The sequence below is a fragment of the Colossoma macropomum genome, unplaced genomic scaffold (genome assembly GCF_904425465.1).
Source record: "Colossoma macropomum unplaced genomic scaffold, Colossoma_macropomum, whole genome shotgun sequence".
NCBI classification, from domain to species: Eukaryota; Metazoa; Chordata; class Actinopteri; order Characiformes; family Serrasalmidae; genus Colossoma; species Colossoma macropomum.
The window spans coordinates 6521899-6541205 of record NW_023494809.1 but is presented as its reverse complement, the minus strand read 5'-3'; the positions used below and the strand labels follow the sequence as shown (position 1 = coordinate 6541205).

The window sequence follows — 19307 nt, the reverse complement described above, 5'->3', positions numbered from 1 at the left end:
AACACTCTTCAAAAAGGTTCTACATAGAACCACATAAAACACATTTTCCATCAATCTGAAGAACCCTTTCACAGTGCAAAGAACCATTTAATAATGCACAGCATTCTTTAGTTGTTCAGGTTTCTATATAGAACCATTTTCATTACTTAAGAACCCTTAAAGCACCATCTTTTTAAGTGTGTAGAGAAACTTGGATGGAGATTGTATTGTATATGGTTCTCTGTAGCACCAAAAGGGTTCTTCTACGATTATAAGCTAGACATTGTAACAATAGCAGAACACTTTTTGGTGCTACACTATTGAAAAAGATGGTTCTTCAAGGGTTCTTTATTAAAGAAATAGTTCTATACAGAACCATGCATGATAAAAGAACCCTTTGCATGATAAAAGGTTTTTAAGATTGATGGAAAATGTGCTGTACATGGTTCTATATAGAACCTTTTTGAAAAGGGTTCTAAATAGCACCAAAGAGGTGCTTCTGCTGTTATGATGTCAAGCTTGTTACAACAGCAGAAGCCTTTTTGGTGCCATATAGAACCACATACAACACATTTTCCAGCAATCTAAAGAACCATTTAAGCATGCAGTGTTCTTTGAGTGTTCCTGGTTCTATATAGAACCAGTGGCTTTACTAAGAAACCCTTGAAGAACAGTCTTTTTTAAGAGAGGACTTAATAACACAAAACATTGAGTTATGCATTTGTGAGAAATCAGGCGACGTCTGTTGGTTCTTTACAGCCTCAGACTGACAGTCGTCTTTATTGAAGAAGCAACAACTTTAACGCTTTATTTCTCAGTCTTCACTGTTGTACAGACGTTCACGAGTGTTGTGATTTCACTCGTCTATGAAAAGAGGCCTGATTTTTTAACAAAAATCAACTAAAAAGTCTTCAGCGCTGAGTGTTTTCACAACTAATGTGTCAAAAATAACACGTCTAAGTTACAGAAAACGTACTATTGAATTTAAACTCAAATATGCACAGTGGACCAAATTTACATTACATGTAAATTTGTACTTGGAGACACATTTTACACTTTTAACTACAATTAAAGAGGAACTTTTTCAGGAATCCTGCAAGGACTGAACTGAATACCCCCTCACACACACTCTAGACTCACACACACACACACTCTTTTGATGCTCTACTTGCACTATCTGGAATTTTGCTGCTAAGACTGTGTTTACACTGTGTTTTACTCAAGTACTGTGTATATCCTACCTCAGTAACTGCTGTGTTTATGTATGTTATCTGAGTGTGTAACTCACAGCATGTTAAATATCTTTGCGTCTTATTCTGACTACCTCATACTCAGAAATGCGTGCTGTGTCTGCGCTGCACTGTCCTGTCTGTTTACTGGGTCTAATGTATTTATCATATTCATTTGTTGTTTCTAGGTTCATTTTTTGCACGCTCACGTCTGCACGTTTGCACTTCGCACTGTCTATTTTGTTCCATGTTGCACCATGTTGTTCCTGGAGGAACGTAATTTCACTCCACTGTGTACTTGTACACAGATGGAATGATAATAAAAGCCTCTTGACTTGACTTGACTTGATAATTAACTGTTTAAGATGTAAACAGAGCAGTTCAGAGTGGTTTGGTGTGAAACGCTCTGTTCTAGAGAAACTTACCGAGTCAGAATTGTTCACAGTGGTGGTGATAGGAACCAGACGTCCACCTCTAAAAGCTCCCTCACAGAAAGTTCCTACATGAGATGGTTATGAATTCACTGCCTGACGTGCTAACAGCCCCCTCCCACCACCACACCTCACACTTTAAACTTAAGCTGGAACATCAAACCTCCTCGCTGCATTACAGTAACTCTTTTGGAACAGAACGATTATTATGGACAAATGATTATACCGTTAAACGTCATGATGTTGCTGCTCTAAAAAGTGATGCGTTGAATAAAAACACACTTGTGTTGCCAGTTTTAACGCTTTATTATTCATTTATTATTCTCTGATTGAAGACATTCTGTGTTAAAGGTGACTCAAAATGTGTTGTTAGAAATAAATGGAGCTCATTATGCTGGTAGTGAACTATGCTGCCTGACACAGCTGCCTAAAAACCATAGAAACGGGCCTTAAACAGAAGTGAGGACCCTGTTGGGGTTCATCCTAAAGTTAGGACAGGATTTAGGAGGTTTAGTCTAGTTAGGATGTTTGTGTAACTGTTTTCTTATCTGTAGTAAATGGAGAAGATTATGAAGTTAGGAACTGTTATTCTGTAATAGCTAAATTCAGTCCTAACTTATCATGGTGACTAAACAGATTTAGGATGTTTCTGTAATACGGCCCCTGCGGGTTTTTCACAAAGCAGGATTTCTCAGTTTAGCCAGATAACTTAAGCCCAAAGTAAAGCCAGTACAACATGAAAAGAGCTGAGGGACATTTCTATTATACAGTCCTAATCTCTGGGCTTAAGTTATCTGGCTAAACTGAGAAATCCTGCTTTGTGCAATAACTACTTACTAGTTACTTCCCTGATTCTGATATTTGGTTTATATCTGCAGTATTAATGTTATCCCCCTGCTTCTGGTTAGCATAGCTGTTAGCATCCGGCTGATAGGAGAGGGTAGTTGGCTAGCCAAATCACTTTTTAAGCACAAATCGTCCGATTTATCATTTCACAGAAAAACCAAGGTATTTTTTTCGATTATTGCACTTTTCACGATGGGTTTTACCCTTTAAATATCCGTTTATTTGCACCAGCCGCTTTCCAACCCGAGCATTCTGGTTTGTTTAGGCGGCCATTTTGTGAGCAAAGCTGCTGCACGGAATCGGGGGCGCGCTTTTGGGGAGGGAGGGGTGGCGGTGGTGGGGCGCGAGCTTCACTTCTCCCAGCGAAAGCGGTCGGGGACGAGCCCGGTTGCGGGGGCGCGCTTACCCTCTCTCCCAGCCAGGCAGGCAGCAGAGCCGAGCCGAGCCGAGCGGAGCCGAGGAGAGGAGCCGAGGCGAGATTAGCGGGCACTGCTGAGGGGGGGGTTCCCTGGGCGAAAGCACAGCGCTATAATTGTAGCCACCCCGGTTTTTCGTTTTTATTCTTTTTTCTTTTGGTTGATGTCGCTCGCTTTTGTTTTATTTTTTACCAATTTTAATTCCCTCTCACCCCTACACCCCTCCTCCTCCCCCTCCTCCTCCTCTCTGCTGCTGCCGCCGCTGCACCACCACAACAAGCAGCCGAACCTCCTCAATGCAAAACTAGCTAGCCTGAGAGAGCTAGCCGCCGCACACAGCGACCGACTGGCGGGGAGATTTCTCCGATTTCTCACAGAGTGAGGGGGAGAACGAGCCGAGGAGGGAAAGGAGGAGTACCGAAGAAAATAATCAACACTCAGAAGCTGTTTTTGGCTGTGTGTTGCCCGCTGGCTGGCGCTTTTTTTCGGACCTAGTTTCAGGGACTGTGCTGAGGGAGATCTAACCGACCGACTGACTGACTGACTGCAGCGGCGGCGATGAGGATTCCACAGAAATACTAGCCTAACAGCTAAAAAACATTAACGGTCATCTTCAGAAGATTTTCGGTTGGGGAATCGCACCCGTTGGAGGGGTGGCGATTTCGGGGGGGGAGGGGGGTCCTTTGCCGGTGTTTTTTGGTCCGGTCTGGCTGCTAGCTCTGTGTTTGTGGAGGTTTAGGAGCCAGGCGGAGGGGAAGGAGAAGGAGGCTGCCGCCGCTAATGGCTGCTCCGGGAAGCTGGACACGAACCGCCGCCGCCTGAGGTAAGAAACAGAAAACGGCCGCCGGCTGGTGCGTTTTCGCATTTTCATCTCTGTCGGGGTTTTTCAAGACCGCTGAGGTGGGTCATTGGACGCCGAAGAAGGCGGGCTAATGGCTCTGGAAGCTGCTCAGACGTTCATGTTCACGGCAGCACCGCGGCTGCCCGATTTCTTCCCGGAGACAGCGCGCTGAGTGGCCGCTGAGCAGGCCGAGCGGTGCCGGGCTTCTGGTTGGGTGCTGTTCGGCTTAGAGTTTCATCTAAAGTGGGTCAAAAAAAGAGCCGTGGTTGTTCATTCCGGTTGTTCTCCTCATCCCCCCAAGCCCTACACCATCCTTCAGCGTTTGCTTGGATGCATATTGGGTGAAAAATGACCAAAAAACGGCCATCAGCCATTGAAGATAATATCTACCCACTGCCATGGTGTCTTAATGATGACCAGCTAACGTCTAATGTGTTAGCATGATCTTCAATCAGGTCTGCACCATCAAACTTGCTATTGGACTACATTTCTTAAAACCCTTAATCTGTCTATGTGAAGCTGGCCAATTGATTGTCTATATATATGTATTTGTATTAATCAAAAACCTCCCTACACGCCACAATTACATTAATGCAAAACTGCAGTGTTGCAGAAGACAAGCTGAAATTGCTTGCAATTTATTTTAACACCAACCATCCATGCCATCCATGCCTATAGGTGCATATGCATGATTTGCTGAAGCCCAGGCACCAATATATGCGGATATATTTCCAATGGCTATAGGGTGACGTTACAATTTTTACCCTTAATGTGCATACGTGCACACTGGTGATGGCTTGTGTGCAAAAAAAGACGATGGACCCCCACCTTTTCTGGGGTATCAGATGGTAAAATGGCACATAAACGTGATCAGCGTGATCTGATCTGCTTTTTAAATGCTTTTTCCTCCATCTGTGTGCTGAAAGGCTGTGATGTGACCGTGCCTACACCCCTCATCTCCTTGGAGCGGTTTGTGCAAGGCTTTTGCTGTGGTGCTGAAGTACAATGCCGGTTCAAAATGGACTCACTTTTCCTGCTGCTCCTTTTCCATGTTGCCATTTTCACCAATGCATCCGCCTCAGAAATGGTTCCCCTGGAGATTCGTCAGGGCCGGGAGGTTCATGGTCGTGTAAATGTGGCCTGGTAACACATAAGAGATCATCTGGAGCGTTCTAGTGTCAGTATGGTAAAGGAAAGCAGCATGGGTGCAGTTTGACATTGGGCTAGTGGGCTAGCAACTGAGTCATCTTAAATACACTGGTTTTGGTTCTCTGGAGCGATACCGTAGAACAGAGGTGCTCAGTCCTGATCTACCAACCACAGTCTACCAACAGTCCCAACCTTAACCTGATCCACGTAATGAAAGCCTTCACGAGTATCTGAATATTAGAGCCAGGTGTGTTGGATCTCCAGGTAGGTTTCCAGGAGCAGGATTAGCCACCACTGCCATAGAAGAACCAGGTTTGGTTCCCTAAAGAACCTTCTGTCTTTCGGAAATGGAAGCTATTCCCCCATTGTTCTTAATTTTCAGATCACTAAACTCAGGTGTTGCAGCCTCAGGTTTCCCTTCAACAGGGTCTAGATGCAAAAGTGATGGAATCTAACATGATCTAGATGGTCCAACATGGGTTCTTTTGGAGCAGTGCTTTAGAAGAAAGTGTTTTGGTTCTCTAAAGAACCTTTCGTATTGCAGAAAAAACTACTACCCATCATTCTGGACTACATTTCTACAAATCACATATGTTCTTGCCTTAGGTCTTCCTTCATTGCTTTCTCATAACAAGATCTAGATGCAAAAAAGATGGAACGTGGTCTAGATCATGGGTGCTCAATCCTTGTCCTGGAGATCTGCCACCCTGCAGAGTTTAGCTCCAACCCTAATCTAACACACTTAAACCAGGTATTGAAGGCCTCAGGTGACAGTAGAGCCAGGTGTGTTGGATCTGAACTCTCCAGGGTGGTAAATCTTCAGGGCCAGGATTGAGCACCCATGATCTAGGCCACGTTCCGTCTCCCGTGGTCTAGATATAGTTACAGCAGTCTGTAAACTATCATCCCTCAGGATGCTCAGATGCTGCTGAGGTGATAGTCTCAGGTGTGACTTGGAAACCTCTCAGAATTTGGTCTCCTCATTTCTTCATTGCTGCTACAGTCTTAAGGGATCCAAAATGGGTTTTTTTGGAGCAATGCTATAAAAGAAACCGATTTGGTTCTCTAAAGAGCCTTTCATATTGCAGAAAATAATCTCTCCCCATCATTCTGGACTACATTTCTACAAATCCTGTATGTTCTTGCCTTAGGTCTGTCTACATTGCTTTCTTGTAACAAGATCTAGATGCAAAAAAGATGGAACGTGGTCTAGATCATGGGTGCTCAATCTTTGTCCTGGAGATCTAACTTTACCAACCACTTGAGCCAGGTATTGAAGGCCTCAGGTGACAGTAGAGCCAGGTGTGTTGGATATGAACTCTGCAGGGTGGTACATCTTCAGGGCCAGGATTGAGCACCCATAATCTAGACCACGTTCCATCTCCCCTGGTCTAGATATAGTTAAGACAGTCTGTAAACTATCATCGCTCAGGTTGCTCAGATGCAGCTGAAGTGATAATCTCAGGTGTGAGTAAATCTCAGAATTTAGTTATGGTGCTTAAAAGGTTGCATAGAAGATCTGCCATTGGTTCCCTCAAAAACCTTCGTAGAACCTGGTTCTTTGTAAGTGAGATATGCAAATGCGAAGAACCTTCTTAAAGTTTAAACCAACTTCCATATAATGTTCAGGTTGCGATCTGTTCTCACCAGGCTTCTTCTAGAACCATGAATCCAAGCCAAGAACCATTCAGGAACCTTATTTTAAACAGTGTATAAGTTTGATCTGATTAGAATGAATGGTCTGCTTTCACACATATCCATTCAGTCCTGATTGAAAGTCTGACGGTTCCATCTGCATCTCTCTGATCTGCTTCTTTTAATCACTGGAACTTGATTTCTTCATTGTGAACACGTTCTCTTAGCTAGGCCTCGTCAAGGCCAGACCTCTCTGGCTTTCTTTATTTAGCCCGTTCTCTCCTCTCCTGCTGTCAGCTCCTTGTTTTATCATTCATTTTCATCAGGGAATCTTAGTTTTGGGGTTTATTTCTGTTTGACAAGTCGACACACAACTCTGGTTTTAATTAGCTTGTTTGCTGTTAGCGAAGGCATAACATGGCATGGATGTTCTTTGGGGTTGGGCTGAAGAAGCACTTGGCCAGGGACTTTTTAAGGTGGTCATATTTGGTCTTTTTCAAGATTTTGGAAGCGGCGGTTATTTATCATGTAAACTGACAGCGGTCTGTCGTCTTCTGATGGAAGAAATGACGTTTTCATCAAAAGTCCCCGAAGTTTTTTGGGCGTTTGGTGCACTATTTAGTATGTAGACAACCTGTTGGTGTGCTTTGCTGGACGTTTGGTGTGAAAGTGACCTCAGTAGGAAGGTCATTGCACTTTCCTGAACTTTTGCTGTTTGCTAATAATGAATAAAAGGTGTGTTAGCATTTTAGCATTGTTAATTCAGCTGTCCAGCTCTTCATATTAGTCGGCTGAGGTCACTGTGACCCTTCCCACCCGCCAAGAAGACTTATTGTTCGCTGCCTCAACCATATCTCAACCATACATGCTAATGTTGGGTCATTTTCAGAACGATAATTGGTGGCAATTCCCTTTAATATTTTAGTAACATCTAGCTTAGCTTGTTCTTTTTACTCCATTTTAGAGCTGGCATTGGTGGACACTGATTAGTTGGAGTCTGTGACACAAATTTGTCCTCATTTCTGAGCAAACTCACATTTCTTAAAAATATTAAAAAATAATGACTTACTGTATGTGAAAAAAGAACGTAGCCTCACTGCACTTCCCAATAAAAGTCAGTTTACCAATAAAGCAATTTAGATTGCTTTAAAGATTAATAGATTACTTACTTAACAGATTATATAAAAGTAGATTGTAAAAAATGAAGTGAAATAATTCAGTGTCACTCAACATTTTTTGCTTGTTATCTACATTAGCCCTGCAGCTCTAATGCTAAAGCTAAAGAAGCCAACTTCAGAATCAAACATGTCTTAACTGATTGGTTTGGAGTAAGAGAGACATTTCCACCAAACTGTTCCTCCAACAGGCCTTATTTTTATTAAACGTTTGTTGTTTAACAATTTATTTTGCATTAATAAGATCAGGTTTCCAATATTTTGTCATATGTCACACATTGTTGCACGCATACTGACCCTGAATGGTCCAAACTTAGCCTCCTTCACCTTTGGAACCCCTGGCTAGTCATTTTTGCCATTAGTTCCATTAGTCCACTTTGTGGAGAACCACTCAGGATACGGCGTTTATGTACCGATTTAGTCCTGATTTGATCAGTTTTGATTGGTTTTAAGTCACGGAGAAGACGAGATTCCCAGTCTTCTCAAAAGTTCAGGGCGCTCCCTCCTCCCCTCGCAGCTTTTCGGACGCGCTGAGGCAGATTTACGGCGTGAAGCGGTGCCCCGGCGCTTACGGAAAAAGGCATGGCCCCTTTTTTTTCCTAACTGCTCTTGGTGTTGAAGAATGAAAGCGGGTAAACGTGCAGGGAGAGCAGCTCAAAACAAGTTCGTGGGCATTCCCACTCAACACTGGGTGCCGCAGTCGAGAAAAGTCGATTAATCATTGTTTATGGAGAAACGTTAACTTCTCATTCACTTAAAAATAAAAGGATAAAGTTTGTATGATCCACAGTCATTCTGACAGACTGTAATACACTACAGGAAGTGTAGGGGGCGATATGGCTTCTATTGCTTACAAGCGCTTGTTGCACAGACAGACGTTTTGATAACGGGGGCGCTGTGACGCGGACGAAATAGGAGTAAAGGGCGTAACCGTTCCGTAAGACTAACTAGCTTTAGTTCATATTTTATTTTCGAGATTAATTGAATAATTGACAGATTAACAGATTATAGAAATAGCTGTTAGCTGCAGCTCTGGTTAAGCCTGTCGTGTCCCTGTCGGCCTGATCTCTCTCTCTTCCTGTGGCTCTGTCCCAGTGTGACTTTACCCTCTCTCTTTCAGGACAGTCCCCTCCATTCATGTGATTCTTCATTGATTCGCATGTGGCCCCAAACAAGTCGGTTTTCCAATGGGTGGCCGCTTTTTCGGAGCCAGCACTGCCACTGCGGCACAGCAGCTTTTCAGCTGACCTTCAGTGACCCTGTTTGTGTCCCTTAATATCCTTTATAGGACCAGTTAATCTGCACGTGCCAGTGTTTCTTGTTGTGAATGAAAGGTAACTGGCAATGCTAGTGTATTTAGCTGTGGTCATGTTAACCGCTACAAGAATTCCTTCATTGTTAGCTGCCTTAATATCATTTTATACACTTTAAAGCATTCGACTGACTGGGAATTCCTCGACATATAGGCTACGTTCACGTTACAAGCCTCGCTGCTCAAATCCGATTTTTTGCTCAAATCCGATCTCTCTGACACGATGGTCCACACTCGTTTAGGTAAAGTGACTCAAATCTTTCATTAATTTGACGAACCGGCGTCCTGAAATGACCCTCGTGAGCTCATCCTACTCAGTAACGTCACGTGAATGAATCACGTTCATCATCAGCACAAACTAACGAGCAGAACGAGCTTCGCTGAGAAGATCATTAACTCTGATCAGCTCTCAGCTTCATTATTAGAGCGAGACGAAGGAGAAAAAGGTGAGATGAGCTGCTTTTCCACCATTTACAGGTTTTAACTTCTGTTCGGCGCTGCTGCCATGGTAACACTGAATGATGGCACAGGTCAGTGGGGAAAAAAGGTTGGATTTGAAAAGATCAGATTTGTGTGTCACACAGCCCTGAAAACATCAGATCTGAGTCACATTAGGGCAAAAAATCGATTTGTGCCACTTCAGCCTGGTAATGTGAACGTAGCCTTAGACTCAGTAGCCGACTGTGAAGTAGCTTGTTGCTTTCATGCGGCGTGGTTTTTTTACCCACTTGGTCACACAGAGGTTGAAAATGCAGTTCCCAGCCCACCTGGTTCTAATGTTCAGGTTCTCGTGTAAACCCTGATTACCTGGTGTGTTCTGGTTGGTGCTAAAATGCTAACAAATGAAAAGTAATAGCATAGCATGTTGACGTTATTCAGATGACACCATGCTGGACGTTTCTCTCGTAAGAGTTCCTTCACTGTTATCTGCTTTTGAGTCAGTTTCCTGCACAGGGATTAAGCCTAGTCCAGGACTGGGATTAAGTCTAGTCCAGGACTGGTCTTAATCCCTGTCCGGGAAAACCAACCCACAGGGGTTTTTGGGTTAAAGGAACAGTTCAACCATATGTGATAATGTTGCTAACAATGAATGGAAGCAATTAGCCACCAGTTGTACCAAATTTCAGTGCTTCAAAAAGATGGTCATTCAAGGGATCTTTATAGCACCATAAAGGGTTCCTCTATTGTTACAAACCCTTTCCAGAAAGGTGCTATATAGAACCATCTACAGCACATTCTTCACCAGAATGGAGAGCCATTTCACCATGCAAAGAACCCTTTAATCATGCAAAATGTTCTCTGAGTGTTCATAGTTCTATATAGAACCGCTTTCTTTGCTAGAGAACCCTTGAAGATCCGTCTTTTTTTTTAAAGTATACTGTGGAGCCCTACACCATTAATTAGGGCTGTGTATCATCAAGAACCTGGCGATACGATACGTGTCATGATACAGAGGTTACGATTCAATATATCTCGATACATTGCGATTTTTTAAAATCTGATTTTAGAAAAACTGGCGTATTATAAAACCACCATATACCTAAAATATGAAAAAAGGAAAAAATGGCTGAAGATTACGACACGTCCACCCAGCGGTCAGGGGTTTAAGCCCAACACAACAGGACCCGTCTGCCACAAATCTTTGCATGTAATCTGTTTCTCTGCATTCTTTGTTAGCCCCCTTTTACCCTGTTCTTCAGTGGTCAGCACTGCAGTAACACTGACGTGGTGGTGGTGTGTTAGTGTGTGTTGTGCTGGTCTGAGTGGATCAGACCCAGCAGTGCTGCTGTGAGGGTCCATGGGGGTCCTGACCACTGAAGAACAGGGTAAAAGGGGGCTAACAAAGTATCAGAGAAACAGATGGACTACAGTCTGTAACTGTAGAACTACAAAGTGCACCTATATAGTAAGTGGAGCTGATAAAATGGACAATGAGCGTAGAAACCAGGAGGTGGTCAGAATGTTACGCCTGATTGGTGTATATATACACATACATATATAGATGCAAACATACAGCTTTTAAAAATGAGGGTGCTGTGGGATGAAATGGGAGTAAAAGGCATAATCAAGGGTTCTAGTAAGAAAGAACAACCTTCTGTAGGGAACTAAAAGGGTTCTTCAGTGGCGTCACTATGATACTGTATCGATTCTCAATCTGTTTCAACTCATTAAATCTCAGAAAAGCCAGATATCGTGATGCGTATGTGTCCTTTTCTGCCACATTTATTTATAAGACTTTAACTAACGATTATTACTAATTTATACATGCGTTCCACAATGAATGTCAGTTCAGTGTAGATTAGCCACACCTGCTGCTGCTCCTAACAGTGTGGTGTCATTTTCATCATGCTAACCGGTGGCTGTTCTCTTAAAGACATTATTAGTGACATTAGCATTGTTATTTTAAGGACGTGTCGCCTTTAATCTACCACATCCTCCTGCACTGATAGATTCTGATATCCTGTACACGCTGATATAGGCTGAGGATGCCGGTCCGGCTGGTAGGAGAAGCGGAGTTTAGTTCAGTCCCCGAGCTGAACTGCCCGACTCTGTCTGCATGACCTAGCAACGCTAACAGCTCAGCTGTTCTATATGACCCAGCGGACGCCCAGATTGGTCGGTAGCGCTGCTTACATCAACAGGAGAGTGAGGAGCTCGTCCATTCTCCACAGCGAGGAGAGCGCACAGGTAACGGCTGTAATCCCGCAGATTCCCGTCCACAGACGCTGTTCAGCTCCATCTTAGCCTGCATCCGTGAGGCCTGCAGCTCTGTAACTGCATTAGGAGTGAACGATACGGTGATATGTTATTGTTACGGTGATAAATTCCATCACAGGGCTCTTTTCTGAGTATATGATGGATGTGGTCAGCATGCCTGGAACACTCAACGACAATAAAGAGCCTGTAAACAGCAACAACTGCGTAAACGGTGTAGTTACAAGTAGCTGATTATGTTTATTTTATTCATTTATTTTAGCCAATTGTTTGATCCAGTTCTAGCTTATTTTTGCAAACACTGCCTTTTTAAAACGCAGCACTACAGTTTTGCTGCATTATGGTACGTATTATGTTTCATGAAAACGTCTCCAAATACTGCCGTGGTGCTCACCTTCGCTACAGGTGCACTAGACAAGTTATGCCTGATTTTAGGCCCAGTCCCGTTTCTTCTTTTTACCCCTACCCCTTGTTTTCGAGTGTCACCCTAACCCTTTGGAACTGAGTTACAGGGTAGTGGTTGAACTCTTCCCTCTGAAATGGGACCCTCAAATAAAAAGAGCATCACTTCATTAACAGCTACCAGCGCTGCTCTGTAGGCGACCCTGCCAGTCTGCAGTGACAGCAGAGGAGGGTAAAGTTCAGCTCCTCACTGCTGGGCTTTAGTTACATTTAGGGCATCATATGATCTTCAAAGAGGGGGGCAATTATTTATTATCACCCACCCCTAATTCTTCAGTGATACGAAGCTGAAGTCAGATATTCACCAGGTTCTTGTTCAGATTTTCCCGTTCCACCTTAAATGGAGCAGCAATTACATTCTGACTCTTCAGGTGTCAGAACTGCTGAACTATTTAAGGTGGAACGGGAAAGTTAGCTAGCTAGCTACTAAGACATTAGCATGCTATTGGCGATTTTTTTATGCTTGTTATGAATAAAACGACCAAAATACACTGAAACTATATTATACTAAGATAATATGTTGGTTATCGTAATTTTTAACAGAGAAAATTCTCACATTTGTGTGTTTCTTTGGTCTCTTGTTCTCCATTTTGCTGGTTTTTCTTTTTTCTCATATCTCTCTGTTTGGAGTTTTTAAAAAACCTCCGTTTGGAGGGTCATGTAGCTCTAACACTTCACCCTCCCCCTCTATCTCGACAAGAATCAGGACACCCTACCCCTAGACAAGAACACCCAAAACAGAGGGCTAAGGGCTGAGTGGTAGGGGGGAGGGGTGAAATGGGACTGGGCCTTGTAATAATCATGTAATATGTAGTTCACATGCTGAAGATGCGTGTACTATGTGAGCTGAAGTCAGGATGGTGTTCAGTCCTGAAAGCTAATTATGCAAATGTTATTGTGCTGTTTGATGCCTGAAAACCTCCATTTATTGTCAGCTATGCTAAAACAATTAGCATTAGTTTGGTCAGTGTAGTCTTAATTGTCTTAATTGTTAAAATTGGTTTGTTTATTTATTTTTTAAATCTTGCCTTGTGTTATAAGTTGTCAGTAGCCTGAAGATAACTGGAAAGCTAATTAGCAAACACAGTATTGTATGATATCCCCCAGCGCAATGTATCATTATTCTAGCTCGGAGGTGGGCTGTATGATGATGTTTTATCTTTGTTGTGATAAATTATGTCACAACGGATGTCGGCAGGACTTAAAGAACATGTTTCATTACAAAGTACTGATAATTAGGCTTGTTTAATTGGATTTAGCCGCACTACTGTTTGTAAAAAATTGAATAAAAGTCATTTGTAGGTTTATTATGATGATTAATAATATTATTATCATTATTATTATTATTATTATTATTATTATTATAGTATAGTTTCATGTGGCACTACAGGTTCCATTTTATCTGTTTCAACTTATTAAATCTCAGAAAAACTAAATATCGTGATGTATATTGTGTATTGTGAAAATGTCTTGCAGTATCGTGATATATTTTTGCCATATTACCCACCCCTAGACCTCGAACCATGATACAAGCAACCACATGTTCAAGATCTATGGATGTTTTGATGAAACAAAACTTTCATATAATTAAACAAACCAATTATTTTGGTCAGATTAAATCATTTTGATCTAATGCAGGCTTTAATTATGTCTCATGAAGTGTATGAATGTGTTTTTAATGTATTGCCTGGCACACGACTATCACAGTGTGATATTTTTCCATATCGTTCAGCCGTCCATCACCAGTGCAGCTCAGGGTGGACACTAATCTGCGTTTTCTGACTTTGGATATAATAACGGTCCTGGTCTTAGAGAATTCGCATGTATCTTCCTGTAGTGTATTACAGTGTGTCAGAATGACTGTGTGGATCATATGAACATTATAGAGCTTTTTAAATGAAACAGTAGAAGCCATATCGCCCCCTACACTTCCTGTAGTGTATTACAGTCTGTCAGAGTGACTGTGTGGATCATATGAACATTATAGAGATTTTTAAATGTAACAGTAGGAGTCGTATTATTCTCCAGAGCATTACAGTGCAAGGATTCATGATTTTGTCGACTTATAATCGCAACCTTGCTGTACGTCTTCATGGACAGGATCCTGCAGATAAGTGGATGTGGACCCAGATTAGCACCACATACTGCTAGTTTCTGCCCAGTAAGGTGTAATGTGGGCTCATGCTGGCTCAGTGGCTTGGTGTGGGCAGTACGACGATATTTCTTGTTACTGTGATAAATTCTATTATTGCGTATTCTTTTCTGAGCCTGTCGTGGATCTGGTCAGTACTTTAAGAACCCATGACCAACTGCATGTATCCATAAGAATACGGTATAATTAGCCTGGTAACTTTAGTGCAACACTGTGTGTGAAACGCTGAATAAAAATTGTGTTCGAAGTTTGTTATTCATAGTCGTTTTCAAATGGAGCGCTGCTGCATGGTTTTTGACTCAGTGAGGTGGTGGATATGGTGTATCGAGATGTCTTGTAGATTTGTGATGATATGCTGCTGTTATATCGGCTACTCTTTATGTGATGCTGTAGCTGATGTGTGACGTTCAGCGAGTGGGTTATTGTTTGTATGCTGGACATACATGGTGGATAATTCAGTAAAGTATGGTCAATACTGTGAGTCGTAATAGGGGACGTGAGTGCGGGACAGTTAGGGCCTTAATGATGCTGCAGGTGAACCATGCATACACTTACAGGTATATATATATATATGTACACATACACATGTATATACATGCATACTAGGGATGCACCAATATACTGGTATCGTTATCGGGTATTGGTAATACCGTCCGATACCATGCTCATTTCTTTGTACTCATAAAAATTCACCAATACCAACATCTGATACCAGCTGGTACTGTGAGACGTAAGCAGAGTGTAGCTGCAGCACTAATGAGCAGACGGCTCAAGCTGGCAGTGGAGGAGGATCTGCACACACTGAGAAGAATTACTGACTCCATCACTGTTGGACACAAAGCCGTTGGTCACTTTAAACATTCCGCCTTGGCAGATTCCCACCAGGAATACACTGTGAGATTTTAGCCTGTTTATAAACAGACAAACACAATTACAACCGCTTCCCCAATACTCGTGGGGACGCGTAGGCTAACAAAACGGAGGCGAAATAGTTGACATTTGCTACCAAAGTCTGTCTTGGAGACTTTACTCTATTTGACTGAATATGATAGTGAAGTATAAACATTAATACAGTGATTTTCTGTAAATCAGGCCGTACAGAGACCGAACTGTCCTACTGTGAACATCACCGCCTGCTTTAGCTCCAGTGCTCAGCGTTAGCAGCGCTGCTCAGTGTCTCAGCTCAGTACTTGTGTTATTCTGAGTGAATCAGCGTCTGTAGAGGCTGCGTTTAATTTTTACATGTTTACATGATATTAGAACTTCATTCAGCTCTCTTCACCAATCTAGACACATCTAACGTTTCTTCAGATGAGCTGAAAGCTGTGAAACATCAGAACTCACAGATTAGTCATTTTATACTATACATTATATGATATATAGTTGAAATGTCTGTTTCTCAGGACCATTTGATCTGACTGTTATTATAAACAAACAAACAGAGTTAAAAACACATTTCTGGGGTTATTTGTAAACTTAAATATCCAGAAAAGCTTGATGTTTTGTTTGTGTGGTTCTTTGTTTTGTTGTGAAATTCGTCCCATAGACTGAGTTGAGTGAGTTGTAGTTGTTGTGAGGTCACAGATTTACACCCCGGACCCCCCGGTTTAGGGGTCTGTGGGCCGGTTTGTTGTAGCTGAGTGAAAGTGTGTGGGTTGAAGTTAAATGTTAAAGTTCTACTTCAGCGTCGCGCCAGAACCGAAAAATTAAACTAAATACTTTAACGTTTATGACTGTTTACACGATTCTGCACAGGATAGAGAGAAACACTCTCTCTCTCTCTCTCTCTCTCTCTCTCTCTCTCTCTCTCTCCTTTTCTCTCTCTCTTCTCTCTCTCTCCTTTTCTCTTTCTTCTCTTTTTTCTCTCTCTCTCTTTCTCTCCCTCTCTCCTTTTCTCTCTTTCTTCTCTCTCTCTCTCTCTCTCCCCTTTTCTGTCTTTCTTCTCTCTTTCTCTCTCTCTCTCCTCTCTCTCCTTTTCTCTCCTTGTCTCTCTTTCTTCTCTCTCTCTCTCTCTCTCTCTCTCTGTAACACAATAATAATATAGTAATAACAATGTTGTAAATCTAAACCACACTTTAACTTTAGGAACCGAACAGAAATGTTTTTCTCTCTCAGTTTAGAAAAAGTGAAACCTGTATTTTTACTGATGTTCTTACAGTCGGGACATTGGTTCTTCAGTAAAGGCAGTGGTTCTGTATAGAACAGTAAAGGACCATTCGGTACTGGTTTTGAACATGGAGTGAGTGATTAATGAAGTGGTTGAGTGATTGATAAATGGAATGTCTAAGTCATTGATTGATTAATGGAGTGATTGAGTTATTGATTGCATGATCAATTGATTGATTAATGGAGTGAGTAATTAATTGATTAATTAAGTGACAATGATTGAGTGATTGATGAATGGATCAATTGAGTAAATAATTGAGTGATTAAGTAAATAATTGATAGATAAATTGGGTGATTGAATGGTTGAGTGAATGCATGATTGAGTGGTTGGTTGATTGAGTAATTCAGTGAGTGATTGGTTGAGTGATTGATTAATGGATTGATTGATTGAGTGCGTTCTGTTTGCTGTTAGCCATATTAGCACATCCATAGGAGTCACTGGTGTTACTGATCCTCATTGGTGTTACACATAATAAAGGAACACCAGAGACATTTTTAATGAACAATGCATTTTACAAAATGGCTGCTACAGAGCATCAAACCACATGTTGTCAATCATGGAATATCCACTAAAATATGGAATTTAATCCATTTGTATTCTATTTTTTCACAATGACCTCAGAATAAAGTCGGTCACACCAGTGACTTCAGCTAAAAGCTTCATATGAAATCATGAGCTAAATGAGAAAATCTCTGATAACTGAAAGACACAGTGGACTCACCATGTGCTTTTCTTCATAGATCCTCAGAAAACAGGGAAAAGGAAGTCGAGTGATGTCATCAGTGTGACTTTTATTTCAAAATAAGAGATTTTTTGTTACGCAGTAACACCAGTGACACGACTCCTGGGGACAACAACTTTCATTATATATTTTATAATATTTATTTGGTGTTTGTTTCCTTTATGTTATTTAAATCATATATTCCATAGTCATGTATAGATTATTGCAGTTAAAATTGTAGAAAAACATGTTTTTACCTCAAAATGTGGCCTCAGCCTTCACACATGACTGTGGGGACGAGCTCTTCTGTGGTGATTGGAATTCTGTATGATTGATTTAAAAACTAATATTGCTAAATTGAGGCTCAAGAAAGTGTAATTGTTAAAATAACTTATTGTTTTATTTTAAAATATAATTTAAATTGTAACCCAAACATGTTTTTAAGTGTAATATATCTGTAAACGCTAGGGACACTAAAATGGACGTTTCTGTAGAGTGACCCAAATATTTTTTTATTAGTTTTATAGCCTTTTTTTTAAGTAAGTCTGCTGTAAGTAAAGTAACTCTCTGTTTGCTAATAGCATCACTGATATAAACTCAACCTTAAAAGAAGAACATCACACTTAAACGGTGACGTCACTGCCTGGAAGCGCCTTTACATTACAGTTCACATTACATCACCGGACACTTTTGTCAACTGTTAGTGGCTCTCAGAGTTTCATGATAAATGGACCAATAGAAACTGTCCAGAACTCTCACAGTAACCTTAGTTACAGGTTAAGCATGATGGTAAAGTTAAGCGTTACAATCTTGACATCATATCATATAAAAAGTAGAACCCGTTTTGGTGCTACATAGAGCCCTTTTCAGAAAGGTTCTATATAGAATAAACCTTCAGAAATGAAGACGGTTTGCAGCGACAGTGTGAACCACAAACTGGTTTGTGGATGTTTTCATCGTGTGACGTGAGTAACGTAACCATAATCCAGTGTTCTGTGGGTACCGTGCGGTTCTGTGTCGCGGTGATGATGGTGGTGACCGTGAGAGATCGTCCAGCTCTCCAGGAAACGAATCTCCTCCAATATGAGCACTTTCAGATCTACAGGCACCGCTGTGCCCCCCGGAACGAGCCCGACTGGGTGGTCCACACAGGCGCTGTGGCACCGAGGAGATCACCCTTCACACCGTAAACACGAGACGGAGTGACTCACTTTAAATGTTTGTGTGAGGGTCTCTCAGTCTGCGGGGGGCCGTCAGGTCCAGAGGAGCATATACAGACAGATAAAGAGCAGAGGAGCTTTTTACTGAGAGTTAATGTGATCTGTTAGTTATACAGGTCTCTCTCTCTCTCTCTCTCTCTCTCAATCTCTCTCATTCTCTCTCTCTCTCACACACACACACACACACTCTCTCTCTCTCTCTCTCTCTCTCTCTCTCTCTCTCTCCCTCTCTCTCTCTCACACTCACTCTCTCCCTCTCTCTCACACTCACTCTCTCTCTCCCTCTCTCTCTCTCTCTCTCTCTCACACACACTCTCTCTCCCACTCTCTCCCTCTCTCTCTCTCTCTCTCTCTCTCTCTCTCTCTCTCTCACACACACTCTCTCTCTCTCACACTCTCTCTCCCTCTCTCTCTCCCTCTCTCTCTCTCTCTCTCTCACTCTCTCTCTCTCTCCCTCTCTCTCTCACACACACACTCTCTCTCTCCCACTCTCTCACACTCTCTCTCTCTCTCTCTCTCTCTCTCAGGGTTGTAAATGTCTGACCTCAGTGATTCAGTTTGTGATTCTGATTCTGTAGGAAATAATAAATCACTGAATCCTCAAATCTGGATTCAGTTCTTCTGTTTTAATTCTGATTCGTTCTGTAAAATTCACTGAATACAAACTCAGAGAAACGGTCAGTAAACAGACAGTAGAAACGTACAGTGAGCGTTTTTTAGATTATCACCTTCAAAAGCAGCCTGAGAGTGATTTTCTCCACAGATGATCACGTTTTATTAAACATGATTATAATCGATAATAACTCTGCGTTGATGCTGATGCTATGCTAACGGCTGTGTTCCTGAGCTGAGCGCTG

The 19307-nt window shown here is 41.9% G+C and overlaps 1 protein-coding gene across 1 annotated transcript in view; it reads left to right on the top strand.

The window, feature by feature from the left end:
- Window positions 1–2919: 2919 nt before the first annotated feature.
- The window catches only part of dyrk1b (dual-specificity tyrosine-(Y)-phosphorylation regulated kinase 1B), an 81121-nt gene continuing 64733 nt past the window's right edge, over window positions 2920–19307 (top strand). The window contains exon 1 of the mRNA XM_036558924.1: window positions 2920–3724. The gene's annotated coding sequence lies outside the window, so the exon portion shown is untranslated. The remainder of the gene's footprint in view (window positions 3725–19307) is intronic.